The 16,059-nt window shown below is 42.5% G+C and overlaps 1 protein-coding gene across 4 annotated transcripts in view; it reads left to right on the top strand.

The window, feature by feature from the left end:
• Nucleotides 1–16,059, top strand: part of LOC122623468 (homeobox protein cut) — a 74,713-nt gene that overhangs the window by 21,958 nt on the left and 36,696 nt on the right. The window lies entirely within an intron of this gene.

Consider the following 16,059-nt stretch of genomic DNA (forward strand, 5'->3'; position numbering starts at 1 on the left):
CTGTGCCTCTGTGTGTGTGTGTGTTTATGTGCGAAAGGTTAACAGCTTTTCGTTGTCGCTGACTGCGCTGCCAGCAGCGCTGCCCTTTTTTCCGTTCTTTCTTTCGCTCCCTACACACACACACACACACACACAATCACACACACACGCACACAAATCCACTCGTGCGTTTCTGGATTCGTCCAATCGAATTCAATTGACGCACAAATTTTTATGTGGAGAAAAAAAGGAAAGCGAGGGAGCAAACCAAAAAAAAACGAAGAGGAGAGAAGAGGAAAATGTTGTGCTCCTTCTCAGTCATCCATCCAGTCATCCAGCCATCCAGTCACCCAGTCACCCTCCCCTAGATGCCAATACACGACATCCATCCAATCGCCCAACAACCAACCCCCCTCGCCAAAGTTCCACACCCACACCCACTTTTTGCCCCCATAAACCGAACCGAACCGAAACTGAAACCAATCCAATTTGGTATTGCCCGTATGGGTTCCTTTTTTTCAAGCACAACCCCCACCCCCCCCCCCCGCCCCCCCCCCCTAGTTCCTTGCTGTGGGCAAGGACCTCCTCTCTGGCTCAGCACTTGCTGTCCCTTTCTATCTTGGCACCCGAACTCGAAAACCGAAGCTTTAGCGCCATAAAAAAAGGAAAAGAAAGAAAAAGAAGGAATAATAATATAACAAGAACGTAAAAATGAGTGGAAAAAAATGAAGCACACAAAAAACCAATGAACGGGGTGGTGGGGGAAGGGGGGGGATTCCAGGGGAATCTTACTACCAGACATCCATAAAACACAAGGAAAAACCAGCAATGGGTGCTGCGGAGGGGGGTGAAGAAAAAAGGAAAAATTTACAAGGCGCCACTTTCACTCGACTCAATGCCGAACATCGTTGAAGCCTTAAAGCTGCCACCCAAGGAATATTGTCAACCAGGACTCAGCCAAAAAAAAAAAAAAGGGGGAGAGAGAGAAAGACAGAGAGCGAGAGAGGGAGCGAGAGAGAGAGACAGAGAGAGATAGCGAGTGAAACGAGTGAAATTTCTATTTTAGGGTGGTTAGGTTAACAAAAAACAACAAAAAAAAGAAGTAAAAATGCAAAAAGTAACCGAGAAAAAGGAGCGAAATACATACGAACATCGATTTCGATTGGGAAGCCATCAACAGCCAAGGCCCTCAAATGTGAGGCTGCCACCCAGCACCACCCAGCAGCAGCACCCAGAGTTTTCCACCCAGAGTTTTCCACCCAGTTTTCCACCGCCGCAGCGCCTTCCCTCTTTGGGGAGCTACGATTTTTCGAGAGGAGCTCTTCGCACGCTTCGTTTTTCGGCTCGTGTTCGTTTTTCCTGTCGATGGCGATGTCGCTCTCTCTCAGCGCCCTTTAAGCTTCGGTTTTGGTTTCTGCTTTTTTTTGCTTTCTTTATTATTATTATTTTTTCCAACCCCCCCATGCAACCCCTACTATCGGGGGGCTTCTCTTCTTCTCCTTTTTTTTTTTTCTTTTTTCTCGTGCGTTTTGGGGCATTGAATTGGGGTGGGGATTGGCTTTTCGGGGGTTTGGGTTGACAAGTTCCCAAGTTTCAAAGGCGCCCAACCAGCGTTGAGGGGTGGGGGTTTAACGTCAATACATATACACACACACACACACACACACACATATAATATACATGTGTAGGGAGCCAAAGGAAAAGAAAAAAAATAAATAAAACGAACGAGGGGGGGATAAAGAGAAGAAGAGCAGAAGAGCAGAAATGTAATCAAGTGCACACACACAGATACAGCTGGGCATGCATGGGTGTTGGTGGGAATCCTTGTTGTTCTTGCTGTTGGTGTTCTTGCTGTGGTTGTAGTTGTTGCTGTTGTTGAGTGGCGAGTGAAAAAATAGTAGCATGCTTTTAGGTGCTAAGAAGCGTACTCAACGAGCGGCAAGGAAGAAAAGCAGGTGTAAAGCAGGAGGTTGTCCTTTGCCTGAGTGTGTGTGTGAGTGTGCGTGTGAGTGTGTGTGGGAGTGTGCGTGTGGCTGTGTGTTATTTATGTCATTATTGAATATGCGTTCGAGGCGCAGCCAACCCAAATCCAGCCCGCTTAGACATGGAGTGTATGGAGTGTATCTTATGGATACAGCATCGCATCGCATCGCATCGCATCGCATCGGCTTATGTACTCAGGACACACGCACACATGCTCGTCTCTGTATCCTTATGGCATGCGTTTTTATGCTTATTCGATTTTATTCGAGTGCTGGCAACTACAGAAACAGCTACGTATAGGTGTACACACACATATAAATATATATATATACATATATAGTCGTACGTGCACACAGCGACAGAGACAGATACAAATACAGACACAGATACAGATACAGCTACAGATACAGATGGAGCATCAGGATTTGCTGGCTGCTGAGGCTTCCTTCCACCTCCATTTTCCAACCTCCCCCCACCCCCTCCCATTTCACCATTTCCATTCGCATTTCCACTGCCATTCGAGCTTCAGCTGGCTCCGATTTCTTTTCACTTGGCAGATTTTTCTTCTTTTGCTTTACCATTTCCCATTTCCCATTCCTCGTTTCCTTCATTTCTTTTCGTTTCGATATTTTTTTGCCACTTGTGCTCCGCCCCGTTTTATTGTAGGGATTTCGCTTGATACATATAGATAGATATATAGATGGGCAACGCACATACATACATATATCAGTTCGCTCGTTTATATATTCGCCGATTGTGTGCACAGATAGAAGCGATATATACCCCCTACCCCCTCCCCCCGCTCGTATATCATTGCATGTCATTTGGGTTTGCTTTTTCATTAATTTCGTATACTTTCAAACATATATAGAGCTGCAGAAAAGCCATTACAATAGTTTTTTATATCATAATACCGAAATCAAATGAAATTATAGTATATGGATATGGATTAGTTGTTGAGATCAGTTTCGGTCTAGCGGTGTTGTATCCAAAAAACCTCCAGACGTCAAGAGCAAATACTCCAAGTAGCTCAAGGTTTCCAGTTTTTCACACTTAACTAACCAACTGACGGCATTGCCTAATCACAGTGCCACATAGTCACATCGCTTAATATATATATATATGTATATATACATGTGTATGTATATATCTGGCCGATTTCTTACAAATCACTATATGATGGCCGTATAGCCCTACCATAAATCTTTCAACATGTTTAGCCAACAACTAAACAATTTATGACGATTGTCTCCGCCATGCGGGCGAATCTTTCTGCGAGTGTGTGCATGTGTGTTTATGAGTGTGTATGTGTGTGTGTGTGTGTGCGAGTATATGGCCCACCGATTAACTGATATCTCGGCTATATCTATGGCCATATTTCGTACTGTATGACTGCCACTTCTTGACTTCTTATCTCTGCTGGCACCCTCGTCTCGTCTCGTCTCGTCTCGCTTTTTGTTGTAATTCGCTTTTATTTATACGCGTATTTGTTTGTCCACTAAGCAGGCGAGGATATATACTATACTATATCTACTATATATATACTATACTATATATATGTGTTTTTTATATAGGCGCATACATCAGGGGCAGATAAGGCGCGCAGATCTTATCGCTATAGCGGTATATGGGGCGGTACAGAGTATCACTCTGTAGCTGTATCTTTAAATGTAGCTGTATCTGTATCCGTAACTGTATCTGTATCTCTATCCGTATCTGTACCTTTGGCCAATAGACGAAGCTCCACTTCTGACTGACTTGATTACGTCTCCATATAAATATGGCAGCTATTTTGTCTAGATATCTTAAGCACACATTCGACTTGAATTTTATCTGTTGCCCACATACTTGTACATACATACATATATCTCTGACTCTCGGTATCTTTAGCAATACTTAAACATTGCTACACAAAATGTATGGCCTTTATAACACCTGATCCCCTCCTGATCCCCCCCTGATCCCCCCCCGATCCCCGGCTCCTCGGCGCGGCCACAAATAAAATTGATAAAAAACAAGCGGCAGCAGGAGTTTCATTTTATAATTATGATGATGATGATGTATTTGTTTAGAAATTGTTGCTCTTCTTTAGCTTTATCCAACTAATGCCACACACACACACACACACACACACACGCACACACACAAAGGCAGTTTCAGTAGCTGTGCCTTGTGATTATTTTATTTCATTCTGGTATTCACTTTATTTTTTTCTGCTGCTTTTTCTCTTTTTTTTTTGTTGTTTTTTTGGGAGCTTTAGATTTGATTTTATTTTGTCGTTTATCACAAAATGCTGCGGCCATTTCCACACACAGTCACATGTGTATTTATATGGATTTGATATACATATGTATGTGTGTGGATATTTGTGTGTATTTGTCGGTATGTCTCGGTGGGTTCAAGTTTTTTCGCGCTCAGAATATTTTGTCCAGCAAATTATCTACATCAGTTGTTAATTGCTATTTGACGCGTTATATCGGCTACCGACGTATTCCCACCGACTTCTTGGCCGTAACTTTGCGCCATACTTTCCACCAAGTTTTGCGGTTTTTTCCAATTGATTGGTGGGTATACAGTGTTAGATATTAAATCGGTTTGGTTAACGTATGCCAAAGGTGATCTAAGCGGAAATTGCTTTTTCCTACGGTTCTCGCAGCGGAAACTCAAAGTGATTCACTAGCACATGAGAAGATGTCTTTGTAGATTTTACTTTTGTTAAGTGAGCTTACCCAACCTTGATCGCAGTTTGATACAAATATGTGTATAACAGCGATTTTAACGTGATTCACCACTAGTTATTCACTGTTCACGGTTTTCAGCAAACCGATAAAGTCGGAAGCCAAAGAAGTGATTAATCGAACAAAGAATGAGTTTCAGGCATAATTCAACATTAGTGGTATACTTAAAATAGGTTTCTTTTGTAAACCATAAACTTTACTAAACTATAAAGTATGCTAAATTATGATAAACTATTCTATATACTATGCTATAAACTGTACTATAAACTATAGCATGAATTATACTATAAACTATACTATGAACTATGCTATGAACTATACTATGAACTATACTCTGAACTATACCATGAACTATACTATGAACTATACCATGAACTATACTATAAAATAGACAATAAAATATACTATTAACTCTACTATAATCTATACTTATCAAATGAATAACTATTTTCCCCTTCTCATTGCAGGTAATACACCCATTTCATTGCTCTCATTCGGAACTCGTAAGTTTTTCACCAGACACTGTGCTCCACTTAAGGTGCTGAGCAACTAATGATGTTTGTCGCGACTGGCATTATAATGATAACTACACACACACACACACGTGTGATTGGGGGTCCTGTTTGCAGATTTCTCTTTCCCTCGTGTTTTTTTTTTTTTGTTCTGCATACATATTTTTCACTTTTTTGCGTTTTTTGTTTGTGTGCCTGTGTTTGCTGCCTTCGAGCCGCATTTCATTCATTTGCGTTTCATTCATGTCGCTGCTGTTGTTGTTGTTGCTGTCCTCTCCATCCTCCTGCAACAAAATATGTCAAAACTTGTCTCGTCTGTCTGCCATTAGCAGCAGCAGCAGCAGCAGCATCAGCAGCAGCAGCAACAACTTGGCAACAACAGACACACAACAGCAACATCTCGCCCACACAAAGTGGGCGCAACGGCAACGGCAACAGCAACATCATCATGCTCATTACCAGATGATCATCAATTTGCGGACCAGTTTTTGGGCTTTAGGGTTTCCCTCTTTTTTATTCATATTTTTCAAGGTAAAGAGGGGCGGCGGGAGGGGGTGGTTACTTCACCTTAAATGTAATTTATGTTTGCAGTTTACAATAGACTGATCCTGGGACCGCAAAGAGTTGGCACACGACTTGATTGCAGCTACTGTGCATGAAACGCTTCATTCATGAAAAAGACTAAATTAAGAAAAAAAAAAAAAAAAGACCCCCCCCTACATTTCCCCCCCCCCCCCTGTTTCCCCCTGCATTGAACGCCCCCAGTGTGTGTCGCCTTCATTATATGCAAATTTCAATTATTTGCACAAATCAGACGCTCAAGATCTGCCAGATCCAGCCACGACCAGGCATTATTATCAATCCCTCGCAAAAAAAAAATATAAAAAAATTATAAAAAAAAGAAAAAAGAAAAGAAAAAAAGGCTAAAGCCAAAGCTACAGCTAAAGCGCAAAGAAGAGAGCGAAAAATATTGTTCAATTTCGTTCTTCGCTCGCTGGTTGTTTTCTTTTTCTCATTTTATTATTTATCGGAGCAAACAGGAAGAGCCATAATATAATTTATTGTATTAATGCTGTCCCGCATAACGTCAGCATCATCATCACCATCATCATCATCACCATCATCATCATCATCATTATCAGCAGCAGCAGCAGCGACATCATTATCGCCATCAGAGTTCGTTCAATGGGCAGCATTTCATTGATACCCTTCTTGTATTATAAATACTTATTTACACATATATATATATATATACATATATGTAGATATATATTTGTAGTTGTATGTGCCCTGCTCTCTTGTATTATTATTAATTTAAACATAAACATGGATTTCCTGTTTGCCCTTGTCGATATGCAAAACCCCACGACAAAAAACCAAAAAAACGAAAAATTACTTCAGCTTTTGAGCGATTCTTTGTTGGGCTTTTTGTTTTTTCGCCACACAAAATGCCTTCGATCGAATTTCACATTTTTGTCTGGAGGAAATTAAATTAAGCGTTCGTCGTCTTTCTTTCTTTTTTTTTCTTTTTTTTTTTCATTGTTGGATACGATCATCATTAAGCATTCATCCATTGAATGCGTGGGAGCATTCGATTTTAATTTTGATTTTGATTTCGCATTGAAGGTCACGCCACTCAGCGTCGTCGGCGCAAAGAAAACGAAGGAAATACATAAATGATTGCAATTCGCAGAATGCCAACTTCAGGCGAAACTAGATATGCAAGTTGGGTGGAATTTATTGAGGGGCTGCTAATCTTATCTACTTGAAACTTGAACCAAATTAGCAGTGCGAAACAAAGTTGATACAGTTACAGATACAGATGCAAAGAAATAAATCAACGCTCCCGTTTATTGTGCCGATTAAACTCAGTTTGAGTTTGACATTGAAATGTCATAGGCCTCTTGTGTTTCCCTCACCCCAAAAAAACTGCGAGTTGGGAAATTGCACCCGCCCCACTTTTTGTGAAAATTCGCGCAACCTGCGCATGCTGTTGACATTGCGTTGAGTGTGGACAATGTGTGTGTGTGTGTTGGGTGTGTGAAAAGTGGGTGGCTGGCGACATCTCGCACAGTGGCCACTGCAATTGACACAATTTCGCAGGGAGACAAGGCCGGCAGTCAGTCGGCTGGCAGTTGGCTGCCATTGACCAAAAGGCACTCGCAATCGCCATCGGAATCGCAGTCCAGCACAGCACACAGCACGTGGCCAGTTTGTCAGCGTATGGGTGTAGTATCTGTGTGCAGACTGCAGACAGTGTGTGTGTGTGTGATGTGCAAATGATACACTCACTCACACACACACACGGAGGCAGAGACGCACAGTCACCGCAGCATACACATGCAATTGATTTGTACTTTGGGGTCAGAAGCATACCAAACATGCCAACGCAAAATGCCGAGCAACAGTTTGTCTCAGCCCCTCTCTTTCGCTCGCACGCAAAATACCCAGTCAATGTTGTGCGTAAAAACCGCAACATTTGCAGACTCTGGAAACCAGCCAACCACCCAACCACCCACTCATATCCATTTCCATTTCCATGTCCCCCATTTCACTGCAGCCTCTCACTCTCACGCGTTGAAGCTCTATGCTCTTCTCCTTTGTTTATCCGCGAATTTTTTCGAGGGGTTTTCATTTCATTTTTTTTTGTGTTTTTGTGCGTTTTTGTGCTTTTGCCTTAAGTGGCTTAAAGTCGGCTAAACAGGCTCGAAATCAGGTCAAAAGTAAGCCCAGGATTGGGAGCATTTGGAAAGAAAAATTTGGTGGCAAGAGTAGAAGATGCGTAGAATGCAAGCAAATCGCACTAATTCACCAGTAGTATACAAATTAAAATTCTATTAAGAAACCGTATTGATGGCATCTACGTAATCACGCCCAATGACAGCCACAATTCTCAAACTGCCACAATTCTCAAACTGCCACAATTCTCATACTGCCACAATTCTCAAACTGCCACAATTCTCAGTCAGCCGCAATTCTCGAATTCAGTTGCGTTTCAATTCTTCGCGCTTTGTCTCTGCGCCGTCTGCTCTTGTTCTTCTTGTCAATTAGTGGAAATCGAATTAATATTGTAATACTTTAATGAAATAATGCCGTGCATCGAGCCAGACAGAGCAGGCAAGCAGATAGCGATAGAGATGGAGATAGAAATATAGATAGAGATGGAGATGGAGATAGAGATGGAGATAGAAGTAGAGAGAAGGCGACAGTTATTTATGCGGAACAACAAGATGAATCTGCATCTGCAGCTGAATCTGAATCTGAATTTGAATCTGAAACTGTGAGATGTCTCTCCATTTCTATATTCCCCCCTTCGCTCCCACTCTTCCCCCTCTCCCTCTCTCTCCTGCACACCTCGCCTTCTCTTTCTGTGTCTGCCACACATAATAAGCGCAAAAAAGCCCAAAAACTAAAGTTGATAAAAATAAACGAGAGCCGCACATCACAGACGTGAACATATGAACATGAACGCCGCAGTAGAAAGGGGCATTAGTGGCAAGGGGCAGCGAGGGAAGGGGGGGGCATCAAAAGGAGTGCGATGTCTCGTCTCTTTTTCCCCCCCAATATCCCCGTCTCTCTCGCTCTCTGCCTTTGTGCAACTTTGTCAATTGTTAGGGCGGTGACACTTGAATTTCTGCGGGGGTTGGGGCAACGTGGCGGGGTAAGTGGTAAGGGGTGAAGGGGTGAGTTGTAAGGGGAGGTGTACTAAATGGCAAGGTGTGGAATGCGTGTATGACAAGAATTGATATAAAATATGCTAATTGCCTTCCAGAGCGAAGGATGAACTGTCGCCGCAGTGAATGAAATCCACGAACTAACTTATCGGCTGGATATATATATATATACGCATATATATTGTATGTATATATTTATGTACTTTAAATGCACAAATTTGGGTCACTTGGCAACTTCAATTTGTTATGCGCAAAAGAAAAACGATTAAAATGCCACCGGGTTAATTAGAAGCAAGTGTTAGATGCATAATTAGCATGCCATTGACTTCATTAATTGGCTAGCCAGCGAAATCATTAACTCACCTGTGCATATCTATTGTGAACTGCACACATTGCCTGGCATTAACCCATCATATCATATCATATCATATCATATGATATCAAGTGAATGGCATTGCAATGCAAATACTCCATTCCCTGCTGCATTCCTGCTTATCCAATTAAAATCGCCCATTAAAATAGCAATGCCCCTTTTTTTTTGTTGTTGCATGCTGCATTTCATGTTGCAACTAAGTTGCAGTGTGTCCGTCTTTCGTCTCCTTGAAAAACATGTAGCAAACAATTGCAAATGTCTTTTGTGGGACGGACGGCAGATTTCGTTCGCCATTTATGTGAATTATTGGCAAAAATGCATAACGGCAAACAATTGAGAATGCAATCAAGTGTTGGCCAAAATGCCTCATCAGTCTGCTTCTATCTCGCTCTCGCTCTCTATCTCTCTCACTCACGACGGCGGCAGCATTTGCATGCCCCAACAACTACAACAACAGCAACAACTACAACAACAGCAATAGCAGCAACAACAACGTTGCCAATTAATCAAGAAATTCTTAAATAATTATTTGCCTATTTTTATAGAAGAGTCGAGGGATATGAAGACAGACACATGCGAGTACATATACATACACACATAGGTACATATAAATGAGCGCGTATATATCAACCGATATGGGGAATATGGCACAAGGGGGTGCAGGGGGTGTGGCGGAGGGGGGGCGGTACTGCATTATAGACAGCCGCTGTGGCTGACTGAGTGACTGGCACGACGACATCGTCTGTTGGAGTGTAAATTTGTTGTTGCCCCAACTCTCGGCTACAAAGTATATACTATAGTGTGTTGATATACATATACAGACGCAGCTATAGCGATGCACCGTGCAAAAATATGGAACATTTCCGAATAAATCTGCAAATAATAGTCGCAATTGAAAGTGATCTTTAGTAGCTGCGCTTTAGATTGCAAATGTATGAATATATATACATATGTATGATATATATATGAATATGATTGTTACCTGTCGATGACCTACATATTTTCTTTATCTGTATTAAAAGAAATATATGCAAATATATTTGTGTCTGTTCACTTGCCTGATATTACACACATATATGGGCGAAGCATGCACTTTTCGATTTTCATTTCTGTGATTTGTGCTCCCCCTCTCCCTCTCTCTCCATCCATCTCACTTGCTCATTGTTGTTGTAAAAATAAGTTGCCCGCCAGCCAGACCCGCCCCTCTCCCCCCGTTAACCCCCACCAGCCCCCTTAACCCCATAATGCTCCCTTTTCCGATACGTTCCTCCGGCCATACAAACAAATTTCTATGAAGCATTGCAGTTAGATGAGCCGTTTAGTGACAGTCAAGTCGTTGAGGGGGGTAAAAAACACAACAACAAAAATCACAGACAGCAGAGGGGTGTTTAGGGGGGTGGTGGTGAGGGGGAGGGGGGCAGTGCAGGCAGTGCGAATCAGTGGCATGCATTTTTATGCAGATATAAAAGCACATTCATATATATAAATCGAGTGTTGGCTGGCCGAGTGCATTGCCATCGCCATTTGCGGGTCGACTAATAATAATAAATATTTGTGCAGAAATTAATTAACAACAACAATGGCCAACAAAGTGTTAAAAGAAGCCAGAATTATATATTACTATATATATGAAAAGAATAGATTTCTCTGATTTCCGAAACTTTAAATTGTTGCCCCAAAATAAAACCACTGAAAACCGGGTGAACAAAGCTTTTGCCTGCGAATTCTCCTCCTTGGGCAATTACTCAAATTCAAATTAAGTGGCGGGGCACGCACACTCACACACACACAGGCATACCTACACTTAAACACGAGTATGTATGTATGTATGTATACTCCAGCTCCTTTTGGAAAATTCCGAAATGCCGCAACTTGTCTCGTTTTGTAAATAACAAATCAGGCATTTATAAATGATGTGAGCATAAAATTTTGGCGCCACCACCCCCAGAAGTTCACCCTAAACACCCCAAAAGTACACCCACCTACCCCCGCCTACCCCCCCCCCCGCCTCCCCCCGCCACAAGCCATCGAAATTTAACCCACTAAGCTCCGCTGGCAGCACTTGAAACAAAAGCAACTCTTTGGCAGCTGACACGCGCTGTTGTTCCATTTTGCCGGCAACAAAACTGTCGTCCTTTTCCCGATTCCCCCCCTTGATTTTCCCCCCTTCCCCCAGCCCTTCATTTGCCAAAGGACAACGTCTTGGTTCGTCGTCGTCGTCGTCGTCGTCTTCTTCATACGTCTCTAATAAGACATGATTGTAATTAATTAAATTAATTCGTTTCGGTTTTAATACACGAAATGTTTTTCGATTTTGCCCAGGACACAAGCAACCCCAAAATTTCCCCCCAACTTCACCCCACTCCACTTCACTCGTAGATTTTCCCCACTCACAAAAGGATTGCCAAATGAAAGCGAAAGATTTCTGATTTACGTTCTCAAATATTTGTTTGTCACACACTCTGCGGGCTGAGCCATCGCCCCAAAGGTAAGAGGACCTCATCGCTATAGAGAAACAGAGAAACAGGGGGCGCTTCTCTTGAGAAAGACCACTCCCCCTCCCCCCCCCCCCCCCCAACCCCCGCAAACTATAAAATGTTGTCGATTTTGATTAGGCAAAACTTGACAGGCAACTTTTGGGCTTCGCTCCCATCGTTGTTGGCGTGGCTTTTCATTAAAAATGCCAACTGAGTTTTGTCTTCGGGGTTGCTTTAGTAGCACAATTTTACAATTTTACAATTTTAACCAACCAACCCATCAACCCACCAACCCCAACCATCGCATTTTGGTTGCCTTGGTTTTTGAAGAGATGGAGCAAGTCGGCATAATGAATTGACATTGATTGGAAATTTTGATTGAAAAAGGGTCTCGTCTCGACTTTGCTCTAAAGCGCAAATAATAAATTGCTTCATTTTCGGTTTAATTAAGAGATATTTCGACATCGCCAGCTTTGCTTAGCTAGCAAAGAAAATAGAATTATTGATTCTCTAGTCTGCGGCGGCTTAGTATTAAGCATTAATACGTTCGTTTATATTAATGCTTTGGTCTAAATGAGGGCCAGAAAGGATTCACAACTCGTACTACTATTTAATTAGGCATTCACACATACACTCACATGCACATGCTTATGCTTATGCTTATGCTTTTGTGCACAACTGTACCCAGCAGCAATGGGGAGGAGAAGGAGGAAAGTGAAATCATTAATTTCGTTTAGATTTTAAAATGTCAAATTTAAGGTAATGGACAACCCTTCGGCTTTGCTTTCCTTTCCTTTTTTATCCCCACTGAAAGCATTTTGAGGCCCGCATAAAAATGTCAAAAATTACAAGGGTTTCGGGGGCGGGGCTTTCTAATCATTATTTGTATGGCCACACACACCCACACACACGCACACCCTTTAACCCACACAATGCCCACATATGAGTTATATTTATTTGTATTTGTCTGGGCCTGTTTTCTGCCTTGACTTGACCATTCCCCCCCCTTTGCTTTGTGCTATTTGGTCAGTGTAATGCTTAATTATTTACTTTTCACAAAAAAAAAGAAGAGAAAAATCCTGGCCGAAAAAGGCCTACCGGAAAACTGTGGGTGGGGTGCGGGGGCAGACAGAACAATGGGCTCACACACCCAGCCACCCATCCACCACCCACTGGATCACAAAAAAGGGTCATCTAATACACACACACACACACACACACACACACCCATGTACAATGTCCAGCGTTCATTTTTGATGTACGATTGGTCCCGTTATTTTGGGCCGCACACAAAAAAAGGTATGCATACGTTATGTAATAATAAGGATAAGCCAAAAAATTATTATTACTTTTGGTCACTGAAAAGCGGGGGGGAGGGGAAGTGGTCACTCCGAAAAGGGTTGTTTAGAAACCGAAGGGGGATTTGCAATGCCTCTCGTTAATCACGAATGGCAATGGCACTTGCCTTCGTGGTATTTGTACAAGGGAATTAACATATTTAGTTATTATTCAATGCAGGTTGGGTGCTGGAAAATAAAAGTATACACGATCTTCGAGCTAATTTGAAACTTGCTTCAGTTTACTTCTATATCCCCTTTCTACGCCCATGGCAATTACAAATCCTCTAATTTGATGCCCACGCACACACACTCGCAAGCCTTTGGTATTATGAATACACACACACACACACTCTTTGAGACTGAAAATCAGAAAAAACAAAACCCGTTGGAACTTGAGTTTCCTCTTTCCGTGGAAAACTCTCCTTCGCTGTCATGTGACGCATTGAAAATCGAAAAAAGCCCACACTGTGAATTTTGGCCAAGTGTCGTCTTCTTCTTCTCGCTTTGGCGCACGCATTAATCCTTTTTTCCAGCATCTTTTCACACGCAACAGACACATATGCAGGGCACGCGTGTATATAATCCTTTTTTACAGGACCCCATCCTTTCCCCCCCACCCCCATCCATTCTCATCTTCGTCAGCAGCTTCGCATATCAAAGCTAATTTATATTTTGTATAGCATACATTTGGGCGTGCACGCAGTTTTCAGTTACCAACAACCCCCCTCCCCTTCTCCACCCACCCCCTCTACCTTCGGAACAGAAAAAAGCATAAAACAAAGTAAAATAAAAACAGCAACCCCTTCTCAATGCCTTTTGCCTGATTTTTGATAAGTAAATAGAAAATGTTATAAATTTACATACGTATGTATGTCTCTGTGTGTATGTGTGTGTGTGTGTGTGTGTGGAGTGGGTTTCTGTGTGTGCGGCAATAAAAAAGAAACAGAATTTTAAATTAGAAAATATTAGTTAGCCAAACGAAGGGGGGGGGCGCTCCAATCTCCAACGGTATCTCAACGAATGTACAGTTATGTATTTGCACACACAGCCATATCGTACGCTATCTCTCTCTCTCTCTCTCTCGCTGTCTCTGTCTCTTTTTCTGTGTGTCTCTCTCTTTCTTTTCTTGTTCTTCTTCTCCTGCTTGTCTTGTGTGTGCGAGTGTTTTTTATTTGTGTGTGCAGACAGGATCCCCATCGCAGGATATCATCGCCCCCTCTCTTTCAGCATCAATACATCATTTTCGTCTTTTCTCTTCCTCTGCATGTGTGTGTGTTTCCTCTGTGTGTGTGTGTGTTCGTGTGTGTGTTGTTTCCTCTGTGTGTGTTGATTTTATGCCACTCTTTCCATTTTGCTTCTTTTTTTCGGTTTTTGTTGCAGTTTTATTTTTTGTATTTCCTTTTTTGCGAGGTGGGGCTTCAACTCGTTCCTTCTGCGTGTGTGTGTGTGTGTTTTGGGGATTTTTTGTTTAATATTTAAATAAATAATTAGCAAAAAGGGATCTATATATGTTGCTTGGTGCACATGTGTGTGTGCGTGTGTGTGTGTACTTCCCACAACCCCTTTCACAGCCTCCGCTCTGTGTGCGTTGCTAATGATGTTTGAAATTGTAAAGCAAATGCAAAGGCATGCCCCCAAATCTGAAGAATACTTTTTAAGGGGGCGTGGCGGGGGGCAACAAAATGTGGGGGAAGGGGGGGGGGGCTTCATGCGGGAGTTCCTGAAGTATTAAGTTGAAAAGCAGACCGAGCAATTAATGGATAAGAGTTGAGCTACTTAAATGCGCTTTGGACTATGAAGAGGGATTATTAAGTCGCGTTTGCAGGGAAAGGGTTCTATTTTCAAAGGCGCAGCAAGAGTTTAATCGCTAGTTGTGTTTTATGCTTCTTATTTTATACAACTTCTTCGATTTCTCAAAAATTGGTTAAACATATAGTAGTATATGATCCAATTTTCAAGTTTATACATATATGTACTTATTCTGGCATTTGTGGCTGTCAAAGCGAAAGCTTAATCTACATTTTCCTGTTTTTCTTTGTCTGCTACAATAATTTTTCGCTCTCATTAGACAGGCACACACATACACATGCATATCTATGCTTAACCCCTTGCAGCCATCTTCTGCTTTATCTTTAGCTTGTGCTTAATGTGTGTGTAATTGTAAGAAAAAAAAAACGCTTCTCGTTTTTTATGGGCGATTGGGGGCACAGCTTCTTCGCCTTGCTTCTTATGTCATGCCTGTCATGTCATGTAGGCGTTCAAGTGGCAGTCATGGGTTAAGGGAGGGACTTTCACGAGTCCTTCGACTTTGCGCGGCTAACTAGGCAGCTACTGGCATCAAAGAGTCACAGCAGTAACGGCGTGTGCCACCTTAACCCCCTGAAGACCCCATTCCTGCACTCGCCGTCCGTTGCTGTTGCATTGATTTGCTTTGATTTATTGTCCACAAAACCGCACAATGCAGCCTCGCGTGTTAACCCATCCCATACCATTTCCCCATCGATGTTGCTAACCCTTGCGGGCAACAGGGGGTTGAATGTGCCCCCTTTTTGTATGTGGAAAAGCAGGAGATGAAGATGAAGGCACTCGAGCTTAAGTTGAAGCACAATTCATAACATTGCCTTCGTACTAATTACAAAAAGTGCTCTCGCCCAACCTCCCTGCTGCAAAAAAATCGAGAAAAGTGCGGGAATCGTGAAATCCAGAAATTCTGAAATTCAGGAATTCAGAAACGCAGAAACTCAGAAGCTCAGAAGCTCAGAAATCCTGAGGTCCTGACAGCAGCTGCTTGCTCCTTGCTGCTTGGCGAAGAGAGAGAGAATTCCCCGTTCGCGGGTCTTGAGGCAAGCTCACTTCAGACAAACAGCTTGAGACAATGCCGCATGCTGCAACTTCAGAGGGTGTGCAAAATGGGCGGGGTGGCAGTGGCACGGGGCAAGGGGCAGCAAGAAGGGGCACGGGGCTTTTGGCGAATGAGTTGACA

Source organism: Drosophila teissieri, chromosome X (assembly GCF_016746235.2).
Source record: "Drosophila teissieri strain GT53w chromosome X, Prin_Dtei_1.1, whole genome shotgun sequence".
NCBI classification, from domain to species: domain Eukaryota; kingdom Metazoa; phylum Arthropoda; class Insecta; order Diptera; family Drosophilidae; genus Drosophila; species Drosophila teissieri.